At 40.3% G+C, this 26326-nt stretch overlaps 1 long non-coding RNA gene across 1 annotated transcript; it reads right to left on the bottom strand.

Moving 5' to 3' along the window:
• Positions 1-279: 279 nt before the first annotated feature.
• LOC116493361 lies at positions 280-23306 on the bottom strand. The gene is made up of 7 exons (XR_004253748.1): positions 23185-23306; positions 20859-20985; positions 20420-20496; positions 15023-15173; positions 13515-13601; positions 4532-4653; positions 280-1412 (listed from the first exon to the last, which is right to left on the bottom strand). It is a non-coding gene; the product is annotated as an uncharacterized LOC116493361 (long non-coding RNA).
• Between the last annotated feature and the right edge of the window lie 3020 nt (positions 23307-26326).

The raw sequence follows: 26326 nt of genomic DNA, 5'->3' as shown, positions 1-26326 counted from the left end.
CATTTCAAGATTAATTCAGAGATTCCTGGGGTCTTTTGTCAGTTTGCCAGACTCTTGTTCCTGTTCTAACTTAATTTTTTATAATTTCCTTTTATGTTAATAAAGGCTTTTTGTGCCTGTAAAAGTCAAAGTTGTCTTACTATAGACAGCCTGGTTCTTATGTAGATACTATTTAGATTATTTAGAAATCCTGCTGGTTGCCAGATGGAGCTCTTTTGGGTTTTATGTTAAATAGTTGGAAGGCTAAATAGCTTGATTTTTTTTTTCTCCCTTCGTTCCTTCCCCAACAAAATAAAGAAATATATGTAAAGTGATTACTAATAACTTGCTTAACTTAAGTTTTAAAATCAAATTAGTTTGAGATGAGGTGACTGCAAGTACAGGATACCTCAGCAATCAGGTTTTGGTGGTGTTTGACTTATCTCCAGTACTTAGCAGTAGTTTTTACTTCAGGCTTGTTTGGGTGGCAGGGATCTGAACTTGAGTATAAAGATAGAGAATCCTGAAAAGTGTAGAGCATGGCCCCAAATCCTGCAGTAGCGTTTCTTGCAGGATCTGGACTTCTGATGGAAACCCCAAGACGGTCTTTGACTGCAGTGGCTGTTAGGATTGCTGGAAATAACTTGAAGGGTGTGGTTCAGTGGTATGCTCGGCTGCTGTAAGCAGCTTGTATCCCTGGATGTGTTTAACCAGCCTTTGGATGACCGAAAGTGTCTGTACTAGCTGCTGCGTCTCTTGCCTCCCTGCTCTGAGCATTCAGGTGAGCAGGAGACTTCACATCAAATTCTCCATCACCAGTGTGAAGTCTCGAGGCTGTGTGTAAATCGTACCATTGGCACCAGAAGCCGGTACAGATGCCAGAGTGGACTCACAAGGTGGTTTGAAATCACTGTTACTCCCCAACCCTTCACTCTTCATTCAGCCCATTCAGTCAGTTGAGTTCAGAGGGTCTCCAATACCACATAGAGCAGTAGCAGCAGAACCAGGGTTGGGCTTTGTCTGGATTTTAGTTGTGAGGCTTTCTTTTTTTGAAATTCAGGCAGGAATGTTTCTCCAAAGTGGTGCCTGTTGTGCACAGTGGCTGCGGCACTGATGAATGGAGGGACCGTGTTTCCTACTCTGTCTGTACACAGTGTTCCTCTGGTGCACACAGAAAGAGCTTGGAGGACGCTGGGTCAACATGCTGCTGATTATAGTTCTGTTGTCATTAACTGCCAAACATGATTGAAACAAATTTTGGCCCTCAGTGTTATGTTTTTAATGTACAGAGTAAAAACAATGCAGTTTTCTGGTCACTCTTTTCAGAACATGTTGGTTCTGTCTGGTTCACGTTCAATTTAGGAAGTCCCATGACTTGGTAGGCATGCTGATCAGGTGTACTTCGGCCCTTGTTTGCATTCTAGATGTGCACTCTATGGAGAAAAAAAAAAAAGGTGAAAAAAGCCAGGTAGATCTGTAGGTGCAGCATGACGAATTATAGGCCCTGTAGCACTTCCGAGTTGTCATGTAGTTAATGCTATGGTCTTATTTAAATGCTTTACATTTAGTCTATGTTTAAAAAATTACTGTTTAAAAATTTACTATGGAATCAATGCATTCTGTCAATGTTAGATTCATAGTTCAAAAATTTTCCTCTTTTCACTATCTTAAGGTAGCCCTTGGTCTGAAAATTTTTAATCTCTGTGTCTGGCCTAAAAAAATAAAAAGAAAATTGAGCCCTATATTTCAATTTTAATCTTCTTGAAAGCTTTAAAGCTAATTAGTTGACCTATTTTTGAATTATAGAACATGGAAAAATAGTGGGTGTATTCTTTTTCATGTTGAAGTAAGCTATTGTTTCTCTGCTCATAATTAAAAACTTGCTTTTTGGAAAACTAAGATTGGTCGTAGGGATTGCAAGAGAATCTGTGCGCAAAAATGACTGCATAAAATTTTCTTAATACTGAATTTAGGCAGGAACTCATTCCGAATCTGTAATCTTGTCTACTCCTCTGACTGTTATGTCAGGGAAGTTTGTCCCAACAGCCTGTAAGTGGGGTTGGTAGCATCCGAGCAGGCTGAAGAGCAGTTGTTGAAGTGAGGGGTACGAGCTCCAGAGACACATGAGCACTATCTTTGAAACTTCAGAGATATGTGCTGCTGCCTGGGGCACTGCAGGCTGTGGTACTCGTGGAGAGCTACAGTGAAATACAGGTCTGAAAAAAGCCACGAGCAAAAGACATCTGTTTCAAAGTGAGGGCACAATCTGTAGTTTTTAAGAAGGAAAAAGAAAAATATAACACCTTTAAATATTTGGTCATAACAGTAGGAGTATTTAGGGGCTTAACCCCCAGTGAATTTAATGGGACCTTTATGTCTAGATGTTTTGTGGACGTGGTCATTTGTGCTGAAGTTTGATTGCATGTATTTTAAACATTAATTATGAAATGTTGTGGTAGAATTTTACTGAAACTCTAAAGCACAGAAATTTGCAGTCGAAGTACAATGTGCCATAATTCTGTTCCTACCATCCTGACCTCTAGGTACGGGTTAAAAGCTCTTGTTATCCTTGCACACACCCTTGCTGGCAAGCAGCCAGAGGCTCGACTCTACCTCATTTGCCTCTTATGGCTGCCAGATGCCCGTATCTTGCATCTTACCTTCACATCAGCATCGCAGATTTCGCCTCCCTCCCTCCACCCTCTGCTCCTGGTACAACACCCAGATGTGGAACAGAGATCCCTTTGTGCTCCTTGCATGTTATCCTCCTACAGGCCATGCACTTAAAGACAGTTCATGCCAATTGAGGTCCAGATCGCATTAGAAATATACCTGTTCTTTCTGTATGCAAATTCCAACTACCTCAATACCACATATGTGCTTTCAAAATACATCTTGAAGAGCTGTCTGTAATCCATATTCCCAGGAACTGTGTTTCACACGCAGTTTGTCAAAGAGCTGTAATGCTATTCAGAAGAAAGGGTAATCTGGCTTCATGTATTTACGAGGTGTTCTGTACTTGGGGTACTGGTGAGTTAGCTGGATACCGTGAGATGTAGGTTAGTGGCTAACAAAGTTGGTGTAGCAGCCCTGGGCACTGATTTCTCAACAGAGTAGTATTTAGGCTTTTTGGAGCATTTTCTGGCTCTCTTTGAATTAACTATACTGTTCTGCTAACATTGTGTATTGAGTTAATCAGCAACTTGAGTTCAATAACAGAGAAGGAGCATCTGGATTTACATTGTACTGCAAAATCTATTTATTACTGAATCTTCTATGAGTTTCCTATATTGGGCCCCGGTTCTTTTTAAAAAATTTTGTATATTAATGGTGATCTTTACCTCATGCTCAGTTTGTATTACCAAAGTTGTGTCTGTTTGTTTGTTTGTTTGTGGGTTTTTTGGTAGTTTGTTATTGTTGGGTTTTGTTTTTTAAACAAAATTGCCTTAATTTTCTCTCCAACTGGAAAAGAAAAAAAAAAAACTATTTGTTGGTTTTATCAGGTTCCCTGCCTATCTGCCTTTTATGGGCAGTTTCATAGAATCATAAAGGTTGGAAAAGACCTCCAAGATCATCTGGTCCAACTGTCCCCCTACCACCAATATCACACACGAGATTTTAAGATTATATTTCTTATTTCAAGACACTATGTATATTATATATATACTTATTTAAAGATAATAAGATGAAAATCACTTTCTTAGAAAAATTTTATTTCTAAATTTCAGAGGTACATTGTGGAACTTGTGAGCTTTTTGGTTTGTGTGTGTTTTTAAAAACACACCTGTTCATTTGGGTAGAACAGAGGAAAAGGTATGCCAGACCAAAGATTTTCTGTTTTGGTATGTAAGATGACAAAAGGCCAAATGTTCTTCTTTGGTTCACTTATGTGACATCTGTACTGTAGTACGCAAAAATCCCTGTTTCCTTCAATATTGCTGTTTTAGATACTGAGTGTCCCTTTGATTACAGACCCAGCACTTTGTGGTCACTTGATTGAAAAAAAAAATACATTGAGTGATCCCATCAGGGCATTATTATTACATTCCATATTAAGTTTAGTTTTGTTTAAGACAAGGAAGCTTGAATCTGAGTTGTGTGCCAAGTCTTTACAAGATCCCACTCATTTGGCAAAGGAACTGCTTTAATTAGATCTTGTTTTCTGTACTGTGTCACTACAGAAGAGAGAGCACATGTTGCACTTGTAAGCGGATGAAATAATTCACTCACATTTTTTGAAGCCTTTGCTATGTTTTCCCTTTCCCTTTGAAAATGACAGTAGGCTGTTGAAGATTCTCCCTGGGATGACAACTATGCTTTGCAAATGTAGAGTGGTGTTCAAAAGTTCAAGTAAAACAGACTCTAAAAATTAGCAATGCTCTCTGATAGAAACATGATGAAAAAAAATCATAATGACTTTGTCAAAGCTTTTCCCAGAAGTATTGTTTTAGCCAAAGTTATACTTGTTTTTGTTGTTACACTCATTTAACATTACTGTTAGATATTTCCTCCCTTATGAGATGATTTTATAAGATGGAGTAGTTTTACTTACAGAAGATGTGGTTGTTGACTGGTCTTGGATCCTTTCTAAAGCTGTGAACTGTTGCATATCCTTCCTCTGTTGCATGTCTTTCCCTGTAAAGCTGCACTTTGCTGAAGTGATCTGGAATTCACCTGCATCGCGTATATCAAGGAAAAAATCAGTCCTATCCAGAGAATAAAGCATAAAGAAAGTGTAGAGCACATCTAGACAACTCTCAATAGCTGTCTGAACTAGCCCCCTTCCTTCCTTTTAAGAATATTAATTTAAAATTAAAAATATGTAAAGAACTTCAGCTACAAAAAAAAAAAAACACCTACATGATGCAAAGCCTTCTTTCACATTTTTCTTCTGTTCATAATCTATTTTAAAATAATAGTTTAAGTGTATTCTTATGTGAAAAATGTTTTTTCCTTTATTTATTTTTAATAATCATTTTAGTAATTTTAAAGTAAATTCTAGTAATTTTAAAGGCTGTTGTATTTGTAGTAGCATGTTTGAGGACTCTTGCAAGCCTGAAGCGTGCTGTTTTCAAGCTGTTGCCACTCAAGAGAGTGCAAGAATTGTCTCCTCCAGACCAGTCCATTTGGGAATTAAAGCTTTTTAGAACGTACTTAGGAAAGATGATGCTAGTTAGATCTGGTTTGCAAGGCTAGTCCTACCTGCAGATGTTAAACTGGGATGTACAGGTTTAGCATGGTTTGAGGTATTTTGTTGTAATGCCAATATAGAACTTCATTGCTCGAGACTCTGATGATATCTAAGATTTTTCAAAGAAAAATCCACTCTTTCTTTTTTCTAAGTTGCTAGTTTTGTTTTTGTGGGTGAAAATCTCAGAAGCATTTTTTTTTTCCTCCTCAAATGCTTCTATTGCATCTTTTCTATATTTTCTAAATACACAGCAAGTGCTCTGTACGAGTATGGCAAATCATCTGTTTTCAGTGCGGATCTCGTATCATGATTCTCTTACTATATAAACACTTTATCTCCAGCCTCCTACCTGTGCTGTTAATCTTGATGGATGAACTCTTGAGAACAATGAACTTTGCCTGTGGTCCCCAAATAGGATGTAGCAATCAGGGTTTTCTCAGACAGATAAGGATATAGCAGGTGTGTTAGATGCAGGTATGAGGTATGCAGGCATAAACAGGCACACAAAGGAAACTCCTTCTGAAGTCTGTGGCTTGGCCTTCCTTTCCCATACACTTCTCTACAAAACAGTAGGTTTCTTGCATTCAAAGATTACTAGATTGGGAAGACTGAGTCTGCCAGAAAGGCAGACAGCCAGTAAACAAGGGCATGGGGTAGACAGCAGAACTATCAAATTATACAGCAAAAATACTAATGCCTAAACACTAACTTCTTATTACATTGCTAAAGCTCTGGGTCAGAATTAGCAGCTAGCTGAGAACTTCTGCTTGGAGGCAGCAACCTCCATGGAAATGTGTTTGGTAGTAAGGTGAATGCTTGTTGGCGATACTGGGTCTCTGCGTGTTAGGACTAAGGAATAATGTAGAAACTTGTTTGATCAAAAAGAATATACCAGTTTTCAAGAAAGAAAGCCCTTCCAGAGTAAGCTTGGATTTAGCCAGTACATCAGGAGATGCCACTCTCAGATAATTAAGGGATTTGTAGAGCACTGTGAGTCACAGAACCTGTTAAGGGCACTTGGGCCATGTCAAACTCATACAGCAACCCTTTCTTCTTCAGCAAAATGAAAGCTTTATTTTTTTACCCCTAGGCTGTTACAGCTCTTCACCTTTCCATATGCACGGGGCTGTGGCTGTTCTAAAAGCAGAGATAAAAATAATGCACCTCTTTCCCAAGAAGCATATCCCAAAGTCATCACTTTCTCGTTGCTGTCTTGGTTCTGAGCGTGGTGCTACGTAATGCTGTCTAGTGAGGCTTTGCTTTTGCCTTGCCTTTTGCATTGTCACTCAGATATTCCTTAGTGTACATCATCAGACTAGGAGCCATTCCTCACCTCTGTTTATTTCTTTTTCTCCTATAACGCTTCCAAGAATCTCTTGTTCTGACTTACAAAACCAGCTGGAACTGCAACGTCGCTCCATTTTAAGCTCTGAATTGTGTTAGCCATTACATTGGTTCCACATGCTGCCTGGGTGGAGACTTCAGTTCAAATTCCCAACACGGTCAGTCAGGCCAGGAATTGCAGCGCTGTGTAAGTGGTGGTGACTTTCTAGTTCTTGATTACATTATGCTAGAAGAGAGGATTGTTCCCAGAGCAATTTACCAAGAGGGGAAGAATGGAAATAGAGTTCAAGGATGACCTTCCACCCCAGTGATCTATTTGGCTGGCGGCTGTTATTGCTCAGCTTCTCTGTCATGGGTTTTGCAGTAGTCGAGTGCTTTGTCATCGCTACTAAGTGGAAAACTCCTGAGCTCACTAAACAGTTTATCTGAGGGTTTGGGGTAAAGGGAGGTGGACTTATGAACGCAAAAAACAAAGTCTTATTGAAGGTCACCTAAACAAAACATGGGTCCTATCTGAGCAGACTTCAGATTGAAGTTTTACACTCAACACATTTCAAGTGCTGTTTCTGAGCCCGAGATCCTGAGATAGATGGAGAAAAGGAGAGAGGAAAAAGGGAATTACTTTGCAGCATTCCAGCATGGCAGCAGGAAAACAGTGTTGTTGAGATCGTCTCCAAGAGAGAGGCAGTGCTGTAATCCTGTTTCATTTTCGTACACAGAACTTGAAAAGATTTTTCCTAGAAATGTGTAATGGGGCTGTCAGAAAACAGACCACTCCCCTTCCCAGTAGTTTCCTGCTGAAGTCATTTAAGGCCTCTCACGGCTTTCATCTGTGTAGGCAGTGAGAACTCATCTCATGGGCCAAGTTTTTTTTTTTTTTTTCTTTTAATGGAATACAAGCAAAAATGAAGTGCTTTAAAAAAAATCATTAGGAAAGAAAGTTGGAAGTTTCTCTGCAAGAGAAGCTGGCTCACCACTCAATCAGTTTCTCATTTCCGTTCTGTTTCCGTCAGTCCCAGCGAAGTGGATCTAGGTGTTTTTCTTGTTTTAGGTACTGCTAAAAGCATGTATGCGAGCTGCCCAAAGGGGCGGGGAGAGAAGTTGTTCCTTACTTCACTTCTGGGACTGTCTGTTCAGGGCTTTACACAGGAGGTGACTTGGAAAGGCTTGTGAATTCCATTTACTACGCACTCAGACCTGATGATCACAGTAGACTGAACATATAAAATCTGCTCTGCAGGCAACAGTCCTTGCTCAGTAGCTGTTTAAAAAAAATAAAAAATCCTTTTGTGGAGCTGGCAGATAGCCTGCATTCACAGAGATGGGGATTTTTGTTGGTATATATGCCATGTTTAACACAAATGATCAAGGCAATGTGCTTTTAAAAGAAGCCATTACTAGCCTGAATAAATGGATGCTACTCAGCATGCATTTTATGGTTGGATTGAATTCAAGCCTCCCATTCTGAAATGGATAGCTTTTTTGGACTGCATTCACTTGTCTCTCAGACAAATCTGTAGTGTAGATTTGTTCCTTAGATGAATGATGCACAATTCATCCGGTTTCTTTCAAGTTGAACTCTGCCTGGCAAAGGAATGATAAATGTTTTTTTTTCTCCTCTCTCCTTCTGTCTAGAAGACCATGTTGTACTGTGAAAGATGAACTTCATTCTCCAGACAGATGAACTGCATTCAAAGGTGGATTTACTGATACTTGTTTGTAAAGCTACAGCTGTGCCCTAGGCACCTCATCAGCCAGACGTATTTTGTGGCACTACCTAGCCTTAGTCTCCTATCAGCCCTTTTGTAAGCCTTTAATTGGAAGTTGTATGTCCTTAAAGCCAGAGGGGAGTCTTCTCTATAGGGAGGGAATTTTCCTATTTTCTTTTACCATTATTCTTTGGGGGTTGTGATGTATATCACATACAAGTGTCTCAGCCTGAAAGCATGAAGAACTTGATGAGGTTAGCAGGCCATTATGAATTACGTATGCATTTAAGAAAAGCAAATGATGATATTTAACGTAGGCCTCTGGCATGCTATGAATGCGATCCACAATATTTATAAGACATTTAAAGTACGTATTTGCATTTGGTATGAAATCGTGCATACCTGGTGTGTAATCTTCTGCAGTTTCTTTGATCCAGTGGATAGGGAAGCTCAGTGAGATGAGCATGGCCTACTTCATGACTGCTTTAAATTAAAATCCCCATCAGGCCCCTGGAGCAAATTTGGGACTTACTGTCAGTTTGGGACAAACTGACATACTCAGAGAACACTCAAGTTTGCTTCTGGGGTCTAATCTTTATCCTGCAGTGCTAACAGGCTCTGAGCACGACTCGACCCAGTCCCTTCCCTATGTCCCATCTGCCTGCATGATGAGAACATACATTAGAGGCTAGCCAGATGAGACGTCCTGCAGCCTTTTAGATAAGGCTGACATGATGTGAGGACACATGGCACTTTTAGACAACGTGGATCCAGGTTGTCTGCAAGGGCAACCTGGACAGAAGTTGGGTTATGTCACAGAACCTGCTTTGAGAAGCAGCCACCTCAGGTACAATTTAACCGCACGTCCAGTGCTATAGCTATGTGCCTGTTAATGCTGAGAAATTAACCAAACTTTCCCAAGGTTTCAGGATCCAGAACCTTGCCTACTTGCTACAGTATTTTTGTTTATCTGTCTGTTATTGGTATGCATCTTGTTGCTCAACTACAGCGTTGACAAAAGTTCCTGTCACACTGAAAACAAGATTTGAACTGAATCCAGAGAGCGTGGAGCCAGTGCAGCTGTGTGATGGGGAGTAGCTGGTACATGCTTTCAAAGACTTGAAGCTATTAAGCACATATTCAAGGAAATGACATCTAAAATGCTTTTATTTCTGGTGCTAACTGATGATTTTTACTAAGTACAGCCTTGATCTGTTTCAAGCCTATAAAGCTATCAAACCCTACTTTAATGAGTTAGGTTTGGTAATTAGAGATGCCTTGTCTGTTTTTTGTGATACGCATGTACACTGGTCTATGTTAATACTAGGAAGCATGTAATTCTGAAACTATTCTTCCAAAATCTGTCTGCTGTTTGGTCCTTTTTGCAAAGGATAGCACCAGTCACTCCAAGTGACTAGCCTCAGCTACTCAACCTGCTGTGTGCTGCTGATTCACGAGTGACTGGTGATGACCTAATGACCAGTCACCGCTAGTTACCACACAGTCTTAATGCAGAAGCACCCTGATACAGAATCCCTTTCTGTGTGTGTCAGCCCCTTGAAGAATCAGCAGCACACAGCTGGTTGAGTATCTGAGGCATGCAATTGTACAGAAGTGGCAAAATCCTGTAGAAGCAGCGCAAGCCTTCCTTCCTAACAATAAAAGAGAGTTGCTGGCAGAAGGTGATAGCGTCAGTGGCTGTTTAGATTTGGGAAGGATTGGGTGTGTTCAGCAAGGGGATAGCATTTGTTTAGATTTTTCTCTCCTGGGAACAGTTTAGTATTTTGAGCATGTTTGGGAACTCCTTTTTTTCCCCAGCGGGCTAAGATGCGAGCTGTACAGTCTGTATCTGACAGAGTAAGACTTAACAATGCTTCAGAACAAGTAGTTTGATATCCTATAATGCTATTTTTTTTCCTCCTGGATTCCTATATAGACAATATTTGTTCACTGACTTTTCTTTTAGCTTAAAATACACAAGAAGATGCCTGTTTCAGCCTGTTGGGGCTGACAAAATACTAAAAATGGACAAAACCATAGAGTAAAATGCAGCTGAAACCAGTCCTGTACAGGGAATCCCTCTGTGTGCTATATCCAAGGGAACAGCTGGGATCTGCTACTGACAACACTCCTAAAAACATTTTTTTTTTTTTTTTCCATCTCACTGTATGCTTAGTGTGCATGCCCTGTCCAGCAAAATGGAGAGCTGAGACTTGTCTCTTTTTCATTCACTGGCTACGGGAAGGTTATTTACAGCAGCATTGTTTGAGTCATTTTGTCACAAGCTAGTTCAAAAGGCATATGCTGTATGTAAAACTTGCTCTAAGAAGATCAAAAGCAGTCCCAAAGAGACATACTCATGCAAATCACCATTCAGAGATCATGAAACAAAAACACATAGCTCTGAAAGTAAATGCTGAGACCCGCAAAATAATTGGCAAGGGTAATGGAAATTATTGAAAGAATGGATGGGAGCAGCCACAACTATTGCCAAAATCATTATGGTCATCAAGCTGAAAAATGAGCCTGGCAGCGGCCATACATCCAGATGGCCAAACAACATGACTTATTGGTAATCCATCTATTTGCCTGATTTGAATCTCCTCCACCCACCAGCTCAGGGAGAGACTCCAAGCGGTCTCAAAGGGGCTCCTGAAATGAGAGGCACCGAGCTCCTGCAGGGAATGAGCCTCCCCCAGCAGGTAGCCAGTGGCCACTGAGGCTGCAGGTTCAGTGGAGCCCTATGTTCAAATATCACACCATGATGTTAAAAAAAGATGATTTCTGAACCCTGTAGACCCTGTATTCCATGTGGTTGGGGTGAGGTGCTGTGTTTGCTGTCAGTATGGCTAAACAGCAATTAAGGACTCCAGGAGGGCTCGCTGAGAATTTATGTATGGGCCTGCACAGCTCGCCTTGCAACACCCCTTTTCCCAACAGAATATGATTGCTGTAATATGGAAGGGAGCTTTGCTCTATACACGCTAAGTACTCTTATCTCTCAAGTGGCCTGACTAACACAATTAGATTAAACTAAGAAGAATTGGGCCTATCCTTGTCTCTAGCTTAGATCTTGCCACTCCTTTTCAGACCCAGGGAAGAGATTTCAAGCCTGCCTGTTCTTTCCAACAATAATAATTCCCCATAAAAATTACATATGTGTTTGTTTCCAAGAAAGTCTGCTTCCCTTGGTACAATACAATCATCAGTTCAATCCTTAAGCTATGATTGGCTTGTACATAAATCAGAATAGAGGGATCTGATCTAAACTGTTAACTACATTAAATATAAATATATATATTTATATGCCAAAGCTACTGTGCATTAGTGCAAGATGACTCCTCCAGATGACTCCTCAACATCTGAGCATTAGGTTTGGGAGCCTGAGGTCACTGTCACACAGAAGATACAGGAGCATGCAGAGCACGCGTCCCTTCTCATAAATCAGCCCCTGTGGCCGTAACTGTAATGGAACTTGCCGCTTTTTGTGACCAGATCTGCTCCTCAGACCAGCCTCAGGAACAGTGCCAGACATGTACAGCAGGGAAGCAAATCTGAGCAAGGAGTCTTCCCAGCTGGCGTGGAAACAACCAACTTTCCAGGTGGAACTCAAGGAGACTGAAAGGGGTCCTGAGACTTAATACAGAAATCACTAAGAAGCAGCTATTTGCTCTGGGATCCCAGTTTATCGCTAGTTCACACTGACAAACCAAGTTAATGTAGGAAGTTCAGAGCAAGAAGTAGGTGAAGGAAATGCAATACACATAGAAAAATAAAGCTTCTATTTCTCAACATGTCTTTTAAGGAGGAGATTACGAGGCAGAATTAAGCTTAGAGATGCAGCAGAGAAATGAATAGCTAACATTTTTTCTGGTATTTCTTTTCACATTTGTAGGAGCTACAACTTTTGAGTTCTTTTTCTGAAAATTGTCCTTAATTTGGCACTATTTAATAACGTAGATAAAATCAAATCCCAGTGGTTACTATAATATTAAGTTGTCCTCTCCACATTGTATCAGTCGTCTTCAAGAGACATCCTTCACCATATAGCATTTGCTTTGTTTTTTAAACAAAACTATTTAACATCCAGATCATTGAAAAGCTACGGGCAAGGTAGAACCAATAGACATTACAGCAAAACCCATCACCTTTCTCTATTTGTAACCTTCTCTGACACTCATATCTCAATATTAATACTTGTTCACACTGCCAAAAATCATGGGAACCAGTGGCAAAAGCTTGATGTAGTAACAATAAAACTGGAATAGCTGAAACTATCCTAGATGTCCTTTAGCAATACATCAGCAGTATGAAGTGAGACATGCATCAGCTGCATTAGCAAAGTAAAAGTGCCAGGGGCTTGTTCTTGCTTCCTCTCCTGTTTAAGTAAGCTTTTAAAGGACAAACAAACCTCCCCTTCAGAATGAAACTGAAACATACTGCAGAATGATTCACGCCAAACAAATACATGCTTTTCAGTTCCAATCATTCCCTATTGAGTTGAAGTAGTAGTATGCTGTTTTCATCACATCACTTCCAGAAAGCATGCACAAACGAAAGAGGTGATTTTAACACTCACACAGAGCATCTAGCCAAAGGAACAGGAACAATTTTATAATGACTGAGCTTAAACCTATGCCAGTTTACATCTTTCTCTACAATTAATTTCTCCACTTCATTCCTGAAAAACTGACCCTGCGCGAGAATTCCCATGCATTTCATCTATCAGCAGGTTCCATGGCATTTGACACTGAAGAACTCAGAACACATATAACCCTTCTGCAGTTTAATCTTATTGCCACTGGGATACCCACCCACCTTCACAGGGGCATTCAACTCTGAACTCCCATCTGCAACACCAATCCAGCTTAAAGGGTATCAATGAGCATGCAACAAAACTTAATGGTCATTTTGAGAAGAAATGCGGGCACAGGAGTACTCCCCACGTAGTGCTCAAACACAACTGCCTCTTTGATGATCAGTGGAAGTAATTTGACAGCTTTGTAGCAGCACTAAATAGTCATCTACTTAGCCTAGAGAAAAAAAAAAAAAAAAAAACAAAACAAAAACAAAGCAGTGGGAATACGCAACATTTGAATCAGCATTTGTTAGCAAAATATTTCTCTTGTGACATGGATACCTTACTGACCGCAAATATTTGGATCTTTGATAATGCTTTACTTAAAGCTGGTAAGTTCTGCAAAAAGCAATTTAATGCTGTGATTAGGACATGGATTTTGTTAAAAGTGGGAGGGAGCTGTCTTCGTGTGAATGACCAGTATCAACAGTACCTGTGCCGTTCTGTGAAGGTTTCTTCTTATAAACACCAGGTGACTTCTTTGATTTTTTTTTCATATGTACAACAGGAAGCTCCAATCCTGCAAAACATGTATATTCTGATGAGACTGTAGTCTGAGATGGTGCAACAGTCATGACACTTGTTTGTCACATACAGTTTCCATGTTCTGTGAATGAAACACCCTCTCTTCAAACTCAGTTCCATAGCAAAAACACTTTGCTTGAGGTCTGAGTTTGCTTTTTCCTTTCATTCTTTCATAGTCCTTGAGACAAGAGAGTTGATACTCATATTCATATGGAATAGCATGGAATTTCACAGAACATCCTATTAATTACAACGGGATCATTTGATACGACATATATGCTATAGTTAGCATTTCTGAGGTTTGTCTGTGTTGGCTAACAACTCTGCCATAAAGTTATAAAGCAGTGGTGAAAAGCAAACCTAGGTGAGACCTGAATGCATTTAAATTAAGTTTTTCAGTATGTTTAAAAAATCAAAACAATATGTAGGAGATTTTCCCGTATTACCGTTAGTAACATAAAGGTGTATTTTTAGCAGTATTTAAAGTTCAATTTTTCATTAGGTTTGGGATCTATGGTAAGTCTTTCCTTAGTAAAAAGAAACAGCAAAGTCTCTATTTTCCCAGTGGTGCTCATTACTGATGCAGACTTGCTGTCAAATTGACACCTCACTGCAGAAATGCATACAAATCAAAAGCCTTCATATACAGGAAATTTAGCAATTTAGCAAACAGGATATATAATTCATATAGCTAAAAATGACAGTAGGCTCAAAAAAATATATCTTGTCAGCTTGAGTTTATTTTTAATATAAGAAATTTAAGCACATCACCTGGAAATATTATTCTTATGTATTGCCAGATTGTCTGAATTCAGTTCTACTATCATAGCTTCCTTCTGGTTGAAAAAAAAATTAAGCCATGTGAAGCCATTTTAATTGTCTATATCAATATTTTTGTTTAATTGGAAAACTGCACAGAATTAATTGCAATTATAAAATTACAGATCAGACTGCTTTAAATTTAGCTCTCTAATATATGTGTGTGTGTGTCTAACATCAGCAATGTTGAAAAGTCTAAACATCAGTTTTCACAGTAGCCAGCTGTTCAATAGTAAACATGCTGCACCTTTCTACTAGGAAGAAGCAGATGAATTCTTTCATTGTCTTTGTAATTCTGATACAAATCCTTCTGAAGCCAGTGAAAAGATTTCTTGTAAGACAGCTCATTGGGACTTCATTGTACATGCGTTTGTCTCACTGAGGTGAGTGCTTATTTCATCTTGTTTTTTCAGGACTTCCAATCTCAACACTACAATCTGTAAAGCATTTTTTTTTCCTTGAAACTGAGATAGTATATTAAAAAGCGAGCTATTGGATAACAACAGACTTTTGTTACTGCTCCATGGCAAGATTTCAAATTGTATAATTTCTAAGTTTATACTTTCAATACTTTTTGAGATAAAAAATCATACCAACCATGAAAAATGTCCTTAGGTGACACCACTAATGAAGGAGATTCACTTTGGACAGGCAACAGGCTAACTGCAATTCTTGCTCTTGCAGGTGTGCTCTCACAAGGCTGGGAAAGTCTTTATTTTTGGGGGTTTCCATGGAAATGTTGGCAGGCCTAAATGGAAACAAAAATATTTAAAAGGATATGTTAAAAGAAAGTGTGATTCAAATATGACTGAAGTTTGTATTTTTCTAAGAGTAGAAAGCAGAAATGTTGTACATGGATTTTAAAATTCCATCTAAATTAAATCCAAAGAGAAATTCAGGCACAGTGTTACAAGCTATTATGGGTTTGGCATCATAAAAAACACTTCTCTGAAGGCCTTTCAGGAGTAGGAAAACACCAATTGACTCTTTTCACGTTTTGTTTTCAGTAGTAGGCGGCCGTTTTCTACAACTTAAATTTCCATACAATCAAAACTATCCTTGCAGTGAGAGTGGTTGCTACCAAGAGCATGTAACACAAAATTCTATGTTAAAAATGACTCAGACAGCAATGTGAGGGCAGCCTGGGTGCTGTGTTAGCAGGCTCATGAAGGTGAACAGATCCCCAGCGGCCTCAGGAAAAGCCAAGGGGAAGCCACTGCCTTTCTGCTCTCGCAGTGGGCCGGGAAGAAGGTCTGAGGTAGGAAAACATCACACATGCCCCTTCCCCTTGCCTGCTTTTGCTTCAAATGGAAGGCAAGCAGTTGGAGGGCCCGATGCTAAGGCGGCTTCAGGGACCTGATGGCAGTGCTATTTATACAGCAGGGTTGAAAAATAGCACTTGGAAGTGCCTCTGTTATACGGTCCCGCTTGAAAAGTCCCACATCTGTGAAAACTTCCAAAAATTGCTTTCCTCAGTGTAGAAGCCGGATATATATTTGTTGAATCAGGCTCTTAATTAGGTAGGATACAAAGGGCTTTCTCCCCCCATGATACTTCCTGTGCAACAACAGCATCCCCTGTTTTCTGCTAGCCCTGCTAAACCTTGATGAGGATTTTTGTTGTTGTTGTTATTAGTTACTTTTACGACGAGACCCTAGCAATTGACAACTGATCCCTTTCTTCCCTCCTTCCCCCTTGAATTTGTGTTTTTTTTTTTTTTTTTTTTTTTTTCCAGAGTAAATTTCTTCCCACTTTCTTGGGCTGGTCTTTTCATTAAAATAAGTTCTTCAGCTGACCCCCAATCATTTGCCCTTCCTGTCCATTCTTGGTTATGCCAAAACTGTTAGTTCACAACAGGAAACCAATAGCTTGTGCTATCAGGAGACATTTCCTTTACAGCACAAAACGTCTGAATAATAATTTCAAGCAAGGCTTCACCCATTTCCTGTAAAAGGAGGGAAGTTTGCCTATCCTAGTCCCTCAGAGCTCTTTGTTTCCATCCCTTCATGACGTAATGCTTTCTGCATAGGGAAGATGGATCATTTTCCCTTAGCAGCACTAAATTCAACATCCCGTGTAAAGACTTGATGCTGCTCTTCAGCAGTGAAACATACAACGTCTACAAATAATAAACAGCTTTGCTACAGTTTATACTTGTGGTGTCTCTTTTAAAAAATAAATTAAACTTTCGGTGTCTGGAAAATAGCTGCAATGACAACATGAAGGCTAAAGACAACCTGGTTTATTAAATGTTTTACTTGCAGAGCAGAGCATTAACACCACAGCTGTTAACTACTGCATATCCTCCCAGCAGATATGCCAGCCCAGTCGGCATCAGCTCTTGGTGAGCACTGAAATGCCCCAGGCTGAAATGCCCATTACATGGCGCTGCATTTTACAGGAACACTGCAGATAAACTGTCTCAGGCACTAAGTCAACACATCAATTAAGCACATGCTTAACTTCATGGATATCTAGCAATAAATAAAAAAATAAATAAATAATCACTTAAATTCTGAGGAGTGAAGAACCTTCTTAAGTATTATGCTACATCAAAGCCTTAATATAAAGACAATGCTGGATTGTTAAAAAGAGTATTATCGATGTTCAGGATGCTTAATTTTAGGTAAAGCTGTGTTAAAGTAGCCTTTGAATAAAGAAAACATAGAAATCGCTACATAGGGAAAACTTTCCACTGAATTCTACTATGATGTTTCTTAACCTGTTTTTGTTAAAAGATGCAACCTGGAATGAGGATATGTGTTTTATTTAATTTCCTACTTTTTTTTTTTTAACAAGCTTAAAAAAAAGGCTTGTGAATGACTCTTTTTATCAGCTGTTGCAGCAATCAAGAAGGCTTAAAAGGAGAATTTGTCAAAAAGTGTAAGTTCCTTAAAATAGCTATCATCACAATTGTTATAGTGCAGTCTTAATCACATCATTTGTTGTCACACAAACATAATAAATTTCTCTCTCATTTATTCCAAAGACAATACAATTTTTATTACATTTGTGTTTTCTGTGTGGTTGTCATTTGAGATGTTGGAGCCAACATGAAATACTGCATCTGTCTAATTCTAATTCACTCGCCCCAGTCAGGAGCCTCAGCACTGTGAACTTATCATTTTCTTCCCTCCTTTAATAAGCGCCCCATGCATTTCCTACTGCCTGCCTCATCAGCTGGGAAGCCACAGGTAGAAAGCACCTTCCTTCACACAGAGTCTAGTCACGTTTTTATTAGCTAAATAAACCGTTTTAACATCTCTCTGTGCTTAAGAACAGCAGCTTTGCATTTCAATGTCTCTTGTTTGAAAGGCAAGAATGTGGTTTTCTTGCTGACAGCAGGCAGGACTCTGCATTTCATGGTATCCAGAAGTACATTTCTCAGTTACGGACCAAAGCAGCAGGGAGTCTGCACTGGGGAAATTTCACCCATCCTTACAGCCTTCAGTCATCACTTTCTCCACCAGTGACTGTGAGAGGTGAGACATCAGTCCCTCTATATTTGCTTCAGAGGCCCTGTGTAAATGGATTCTGATTCACTTCAGCTGGGGAAAAGGCCAACATTTCCCCATCACTGTCTTTCACAGATCACAAAACTGTTTTCTAAAGGAAAAAAAAAATCTGTAAAATATTGTTCAAACTTTTCTAATAGCAAAGTACAATATTAAATTGGGACACCTTTTCAAAAGCCTTCTTTGAAGGTGATACCCCAACATTATTATTGCCATTTTTTTTTAATTATTTTTTTTTTCTCCTTTTAAATCTCAGTTTTGAATCCCCTTCCATCCGGGCATCTGAGTATAACTAAGTCACTCTTAATTGTCTAACGAGACTCCAATTTGTTTTCTTGGTAAGGCCAGTTAGCTTTGTCCATCCATCACCAAAGCAGAACAACAGGTGAGCCAGAGGATGTTCTGAGAAAAGCGATACAAATGACTGATGCCCAAAGAAATCAACTACTCTAAGACTGAGCAGGCTGAATACATCTACTTGTGCCTAATGGCAAAAAAAGCTAATGACAGTGTTATTCTACTGACCATTAGGAAAATATAAATGCCAAGGTATAAAAATGAGTATTTAAGAAAAAAATCAGGCCAATCATCAGCGAAAGCTTCCTGTCAATCCTGTATTTTAATATCACAGAATGATCTTTTATAGCAGCTGTGGGAACACAGTGTCCTTTTCAGCTTGCAAAACTACATTTGCAAAGTGCTCTGGAAAGGTCGGTGGGTAATACCACAGACTGGCAAGAAGTGACATCTAAGTCCTCCTCTTCTTCCTATTATTAACTTGTATCATTCTGTATAGGCTTCAGTAAACTTCACTAAAAATCCCAGGAGAATAACAGTTTGTGCGGGGTATTTATATTTCGCTGTGGAATAGACAACAGCACTCTGTCCGTCTGTCAAACACACAAGTAAATCGTGCTTAAACCTAATTCTCTTGTTGGTGAACTGAGATTCATAAAAATTAGGAGACTTGACGAAGGCCAGACAGAAATAAACGAGAAAGTAGAGGCTAATGGAGCAGAGTCTGTTAACCATTACAGAGGCTGTAACTGCGTGTTAGCTTCTCTGACAGACCACACAGTGCTGGCATGCAGATAGTCCTAGATTTCTCTGTTATACCTACCAAAACTGGTGGAGAAGGTCACTCACTGGTATAGCTGGAGGGGAAAGAAGGTGGTACAGACACCATCCTAATAGACCAGGCAGTGTCAGTAGCTAGGAATGATCACATGTCCCTACTAAACTCACAGAGGCACAAAAGGAGCTAATAACTGACATCTTTAACACTGGAATTTTCAAGCAAGTCAAACCCTAATTTTATCAGAATAGTGATATAAACAGCGTATCATATATAACTCCTGGCTTAAAGTCCTGCTAGGCAACAGAGCAGTCTTGGAAACTAGATGCCTTTATAATCTGTGTCCCTTAAGTAGGTTAAATCCCTCTAACACCTTTCATGCCAACATTTCTGCTGCATAGTGCTCAGGCTCTCATTATGTTTGACATTTTATTTCCACTATTGAATTGTCTTTTCCTTGTTTTGCTCATTCACAGCACATACTGGCCAACCTACAAAAATGTAATTTGAATGTTTTAAACTAGACTAATATATTTTGACTGTATCCTCACTGACACAGAGGGCTGTAACACAGCCAGCTGTTCATTGTTACTATGTTAAATAAAGTAAAATTCCCTTGTGATATGCTATATACTAGCAAATGATGTAATGAAATCCTGGCCATGTGAAAATTCTGTCATTATACCACCCAGCATCCCTACGAGCAGGCATAGGCCAAGTCACTCATCTGAGAAGCCCCGTTAACACATCATCCGTACTACTCAGAGCTGTAATTGGTTTAACCTGACATGCTGCTCATTTTCTGTCCTGCATGCTCCAGTAGTACAAGTACACTTTTCTTTCCACTCTACTGGAGAAAAGGTGTGCGAGACAAAGCCAATTTAACACATTTCTCTGCCCTCTTCTTTCCCCTATACCCAGCTGGATAGCTGTTGTATCACATCAGTGCTTCTGCTTCTGGTGTGAGCCCCCACAGCAGTTGTAGGATTGCAGCTAAGGAAACAAATGCAGAGTTGGGGTGAGACTGTTTAAGTCTACTTCAACACTGAAACTGGCTTCTCACAATGCTGTACCTGAAGCAAGTGTGAAAATAAAAGAAAAAGAGAGAGAAATGAAGGGAAAAAAAGAGTGGGTGAGCTTTATGTTGGACACACTCTGACTACAAACAGAAATGTTAACCTTAACTCAGGTGGCTGTAGGTCAGCCCTGAAATTTAGCCAGGGTGGCAAAGATACAATGCAAATGTATGGGGGAAAGCTGGGAGCAATGTATGACCCATGTGGCCCCATTACATTTGGGGAAGCAAGAAAGAAGCTGAGAGCAGGCACTGTTTTTAGCAGGGGAATTTTCAGGCAAGAGAAACCAAATCATAAATAGTGAACAATTTAAACTTTCAGAACTTACAGACAGGTGCCCAGCCCTTCAAGGAAAAATTCAAAGGTAGGGGGGCCTTCCAGCCAGTCACACGCTGCACAGGAGACCTGGTTATGGAATCAAGACACTTACGTGAGCCAACTGGGAATGGGGAAATTAGGCACTGCAATACAACTCTAGCTGAATTCGTGGAAGGTTTACAAAAAAATAGACCTTTTGTGATTTTTCTAGTAGATTTGAAGCATTTATTGCTTGTTGTTTTTAGAGCTCGTGCAACATACTACTTGGTGGAGGGTTTATGCTGTTTGGAAAATGTTAGGATGGAAAGGAGAAAGTTCTGGGTCAGTCAGGGTATGTGAGGAGAAGACAACGGAGGGCAGCCTTTCCTGATAAACACAGGGCAATCCTGCATGGTGGTGGGCTTTCAGAATAGGGCCTCTAGAGCAAGAACATGAGTATTGCATCATACCTTGGTGTAGGATGTTAGTCGCCTTTATCAGAAACTGATTTGGAGATCTCCAGCTCTTCCAACTGCATGGCAGGAGTTCAGCACAGCTAGCAACAGCGGGGGCTGATTTCTGTGATGGGTTCATCTCCTGTTGAAACAAAAGATAGCAATTAGCTAAAGCAATTGCAGAAACTGAAGTTAGGAGAAATCCTTAGAGTGTGTGAGAAGAGCAAATCTTTGTGCTGCAAAAGGCAGAGCTGTACGAGAGTTATCCTCATTTGCCTGAACAAGGCAGTAGAGCTGTGCAGCCTGGAGCACAGCCATGCAGATATACCAGCACTACAATTAGCCCTATGCAAAGCACCACAGTGACACAGCTGTGCTGCTCCTGCCTCTGGAGAAAACTTGCCTGGAGCCAGAGCTGGTATCTCCACTATGCAACGCAGACATACCCAGGAGCCACTGGAAACAGGTTAAAGCAGCCTGGATGCACCTGAAATGATTGAGATGACTTTCGTACCATGGCTCATGCCAGACAGGCAGAAACAGAGTCCACAGACACCAGTCCCTGAATCACTTTGTGTGATTAAGCATTTCAGACAAGGGGTAAGCTCTCATCTGAGCTTCAGCCTTGTTCTGCTGCAGTTTTGTCTTGGTGCTATCTGTTCTTTCCTAGAGGGTTCATTGCAAAAATATCAGCGGCCTTTCACTAGCAAGGATGGGGAGGAGGAAGAACACCATATGGCATTTCCCAAGTGTGTTCATACCACATGCCTTTTACGTGTTTACATTTCTTGGCCATGGTCTGAGCCCAACCTCAGGCTAACCTTGAACCTTGCAAACTAAACACAACTCTGCGAGTGCAGCTGGAACAGGTGGGAGAGCGAGATAACAGAAAGAGCCCTCTGCAGTGTTTTCAGAAACAAAAGAAAAAAAAAATCCCAGCCCACCCCCTTCCTCAAAAATAAAAAAATATCTGTGCTGTTAGAGCTAGCCTTGCTACACTGACAATGTTTAATTCTGGAAATGGCAGTGATGTTCACCCTCACATATCATGAAGCTGAGTGCAAACAGCTTAGCTTTATTTTTGGCCAAATAGTGTAGAGGATACCAGCACCTGCAGGACAGAGGCAGATTGCTGATTTACCTGTCCGTTCTTCCAGCTGATCAACAACCCTGGGGAACTGTGGAGCAGGAAAGCCATTATACAGAGCTGTTCCTTCTCCATAGTCTGCCTGGAGATAATAAATGTACGTTCCTTTCATGTTCTCTGGATGGCATCTGCTGTGAGCAGTGCTAAAGCTGTCTGACTCCCACGGAGCTGTGTCTATGCTTGGGCTCCCAGGAGAGCTGTTGACCCGATTGTAGCACCTGGGGGAATATCGTGTTAAAATTCCCGCGAGCAGAAATGACTGTGAAGCTGCAGGCTGGGATCCAGGATCTGAGCCTTCATGAAGCAGTTTTATTTCTGCAAGATAATTAGTGGTGCAAATGAATTGGTAAGAACCATTTGCATGGAAGTCCAATAAAAAACATTTTTAATTCTGAACATGGCCTCTGAGATTGTCTAATCCTGAAATACATGTTCTATATAATCTCTTTCTTTTAATTCACTTAATTTTTAAACTAAAAGATCTCCCCTCCCCAGCCCCCTGGAAGACAGATAACACTTTATGAAGTATTTTGGCAGAAGACACAGCTTATTGTATTTATTGGCGCCATCATAATATGTTAGAGTAAAAGGGAAAAAATTAAAGCTATTAGAAAGAGGTCGAATTCCAGCCATTTCTCTAGAGTAAGCTTCAGTTTTGAAGTCATTTTTCAAAGGAGGTTTTACATTTACAAAATTTAATGAGGTTAACTTGAAATTGAATGAGCTAATCATTGGTTTGATACTCTGGACATTGTACATTTATTGCTTCCTTCAGAATGATAACATTATTTATCAGCTTTCTTCTGCTACCCTGTCAAAAGAATAATTTCTATTTCAGAGAGAGGCTCTGGCTTCCATGTTCCTGAAAGCTTGTGCTATTCCATTGTCTTAACGCTGGAAAAACCATCTCCGGGAGGCTGATTCCCTTCATGTGGATTGACACACCCTGTTAGCAAAAGTACTGGGTCTCAACCGCTTTCTCTGCTAGTGCAGGGCAGGAGGCATCAACCACAGGCCCTGGCCCAAGCAAATATCTGACACAAGACATGAACAAGTTGTAACTGAGGCCACCAATGCATCAGTCCAGGTGGTAAGCAAGGAAAATGGGATGCTGCCTGCTGATCATTACCTCTTCAGGATTACTGTGCTTAAGCTGAGAGTAATTTTTTTCAGAGAATTGAGCATGAATCCTACCTCAAGCGAGTTTATTTTTCTGTGGCCTTTCCGGCATCCTTTATAGAATAACTCCCAGGAGGTGCTGAGTATGAGTGCTTCCAAAATTTGCAGGTTTCACACTGTGGCTTTGAAGCACATATACATCCTGCAAGGCAGAAAAGGAGAAAACTTGCCTTCCACCTCTGTGTCACAGAGCTGAATCACATTCCCATGGAAGAGTTGCTCAGTGCCATACCCGGATGGGGCTCACTGTTTCTATATCTCCCAATGAACATACCCAAACTCCCTTCCTACACAACCAAAGCCCATCAGCAGAGCTTACACGGGGTGAGAACAGAGAAGGGCTGCAGCCCTGACACTGATGTTTATTATACAATTAATTAACTCTAGCTTGGTGTTAATCACTTGCATAGTCAACACAGACAGCAGAATCATACAGGAAGAGGACAACATAAAAGGAAAATATTCACAGTGATTATTTCCATTTCCATATTAATTGGAGGGAAAGAAAAAAAAAAAAAAAAAAGGAACATTTCAATCCCAAGCCCATGTGCTCTGCCCATGACTCAAAACTGCCAGAAGCTCTCTGCAATATTTCTGGTTTCCCCCTTGCTACTGAAAGCCAACACACACATAGATAAGCATTACGGTGGAGCAAGTCCTGTGAAGACCCGAGGTAAGCAGTCCTCCTACCCCACTTGTTTCACCCAGCTCACGTTCCCTATCACATGGCTTCACCACTGCAGTTTCTCCCTTTCCCCATTCCCATTTCTGCCCCACGCACGGGGCACTCGTGAGCTTGCCAGCATCCCCTTTCCACCCACCTCTTTTCAGAGGCCTGGTGAGACACGTGGGCCTTCGAGAGGGAACTGCTTCTTTGTTGGGTATTTTGCTGTCTGGACCACACTGTTTTGAGCTGCTGCTGCTTAAACTGTGAGAAAATAGCTAATGTAATACAATGGCTATCTCCACCCTGGAGCTTGTGGCTTTCCAAAACCACAAACTATGACTACATGACAACCAAGTTCCCTACTTTTATACATATATGTACGCATATATATATTACAGTATATTCATGCTTCTGAAATAGATAATGAACAAATCTACTAATTATACCTTTCCCAGAGATGATGCTGGTATAGGCTACAGAGCTGCAAGAACTCTGAGAGGAAAAACCATGAGAAAAGATCTCAGTTACATGGTTAAACACGCTATGAAACTCTGCCTACCCGGCTAACTGCACATTGGCTTGAAACTACAGCTGCAAACTGTACAAAGGAAATGACGACAGGATATAAAGGACTAGGGGAATATTCAGTATTTACTAAACAAAGATCTTTGAGCGTGTATCCAGTCATACCATAAGTATTTGACAGAAAAGGCTCCCTGAGCGTGGACAGGTCACGGAGTCACACTGCTGTCATTTTGCAGTGCACATGCAATGAATCGCCTTGCATTAATATACTTGCAATAGCAGATTTTTTCCTCCCATTTTTAAGTTGCTATTTCAAGCAAGAAAGGCATTAGCAAGGCGAAAGGCACCAATAAATATGGGAATAAAACCTGAAACCCTGAAAGACCCACAATCATTTTAAGAAAGTACATTTCACACCTTCATTTTTCAAAGGAACTCTCTTTAGAAGAAATATTTTCAAGCTCAGGCCTAGACCTGTGTTAAAATCACACCAATTTGCTGGGATTTTACAACTTCTGACTTCTGTAGTGACTAAAGTGCAGTTCAGAGCATCATTAACATTACCAGGTGAGAGCTGTTTCTTGAATAGTGTGTTGTGTCCTTTTCTTGGGAGCTGAAGAAAAGGGCTATTGTAAAACATTGTTATTTATGAGCAGTGTTATAATATTTTTCAAATGACAGTGTGCAAGGGGCCCCATCTCTAATCAGGCTGCATGGAGCTTTGGTGCGGCAGTATAAGACTGCCAACTTTTAGGAGACTCTAGTCTGAAGAGACAACAGCAGCAAAAGGGCAGAGATGGGCAAAAGAGATTAGATGACTTTCCCAGCTTCAGAGAGTGAAGTCTGTGTTACAGCAGGAAACTAAACTCAGATCTCCCAAAGTCCATGGGTTGCAACCCAATGTGCTGTGCCTTACAATTAACTCATGGTCAATTACTGACAGTTTAGGTAATATGTGGTAATTGAAATCTATCTCTTCTTGCCTTTGCGTTAACTTTCTAGGACCATTCAAGTGATCACATTTTACTAAAGCACTCATTCATAGAAATTAATTTTAAGGTCCCGATGCCTAAGCATCTGCAGAAGTCTTGGTGCACAAAAGATAAAGGGTATAGAAGAAGGGCTGTTATTCCATGCCATTCGTCTGACTCAGTTGTACACAAGCAACTCCCAGTTCTCATGAGCTACCTTTGATTTACCAGCTGTATATCTAAGAGGAACTGTGAAGTTTTTGCAGTTAGTCCTTACCAAGAATAAGAGCTATAGTCTTCAAATAAATAACAAATAACTACATTCTGCTAACACCTTCGAAATAGACTCTATTTGAAGGGGGAGCCCAGGTGCTTCCACATAAATGATGGGCTTGCTTCTGTTTGCAGTTTTTTCTGCTCTCATTTTACCAGGGCCCTCTGTCGTCATTGCATTTCCTGAACTTTTCCATCATTGGTATATTTTTTTTTTGTTCAGAAGTGTCTCTACTTCTTTCCCCAGCTGTTGCTTATGCAGCAATTTGAACAAACTGATAAGCAAACATTTATTGGATTGGTGTAAAAAATAAAATAAAATCGCTTGATTCCCAACTGTGGTGGACTGAAGAGACAACAAATAGTTGCGAGTCAAGCTTTTTGTACCTTTTAAATATCTTTGAAATGCAACTTCCTTTTTACCTTCATAGTTCAACTAGTATGGAACTCCAAACCAGGTTTGTTCTTCTTCAAGGAAAGCCTGGTTCCTAAGACACCAGTTGCTGCACAGGTCTTTCACCTCTGCACTTAACATTCATCCCTGAACTGCTACAAGCTTCTCTAAGCTTGCTGCAGATTTATTTTTCCACTATTGGGTTCTGTAAGAACAAGAAATTGTAATGCTTAGTTTCCCTTCGAGTTTCTTAGTGCTGCTTTTGTCTACAAAGGAGTTTGATATTTTTCTACTGTGATTAGAAGAGGACACAGACGGGGAAGTAGT

This window comes from Aythya fuligula, chromosome 11, assembly GCF_009819795.1.
Source record: "Aythya fuligula isolate bAytFul2 chromosome 11, bAytFul2.pri, whole genome shotgun sequence".
Classification (NCBI taxonomy): Eukaryota; Metazoa; Chordata; class Aves; order Anseriformes; family Anatidae; genus Aythya; species Aythya fuligula.
Note: the sequence above shows the minus strand (reverse complement) of the source record. Positions and strands in the feature narration are given on the sequence as shown.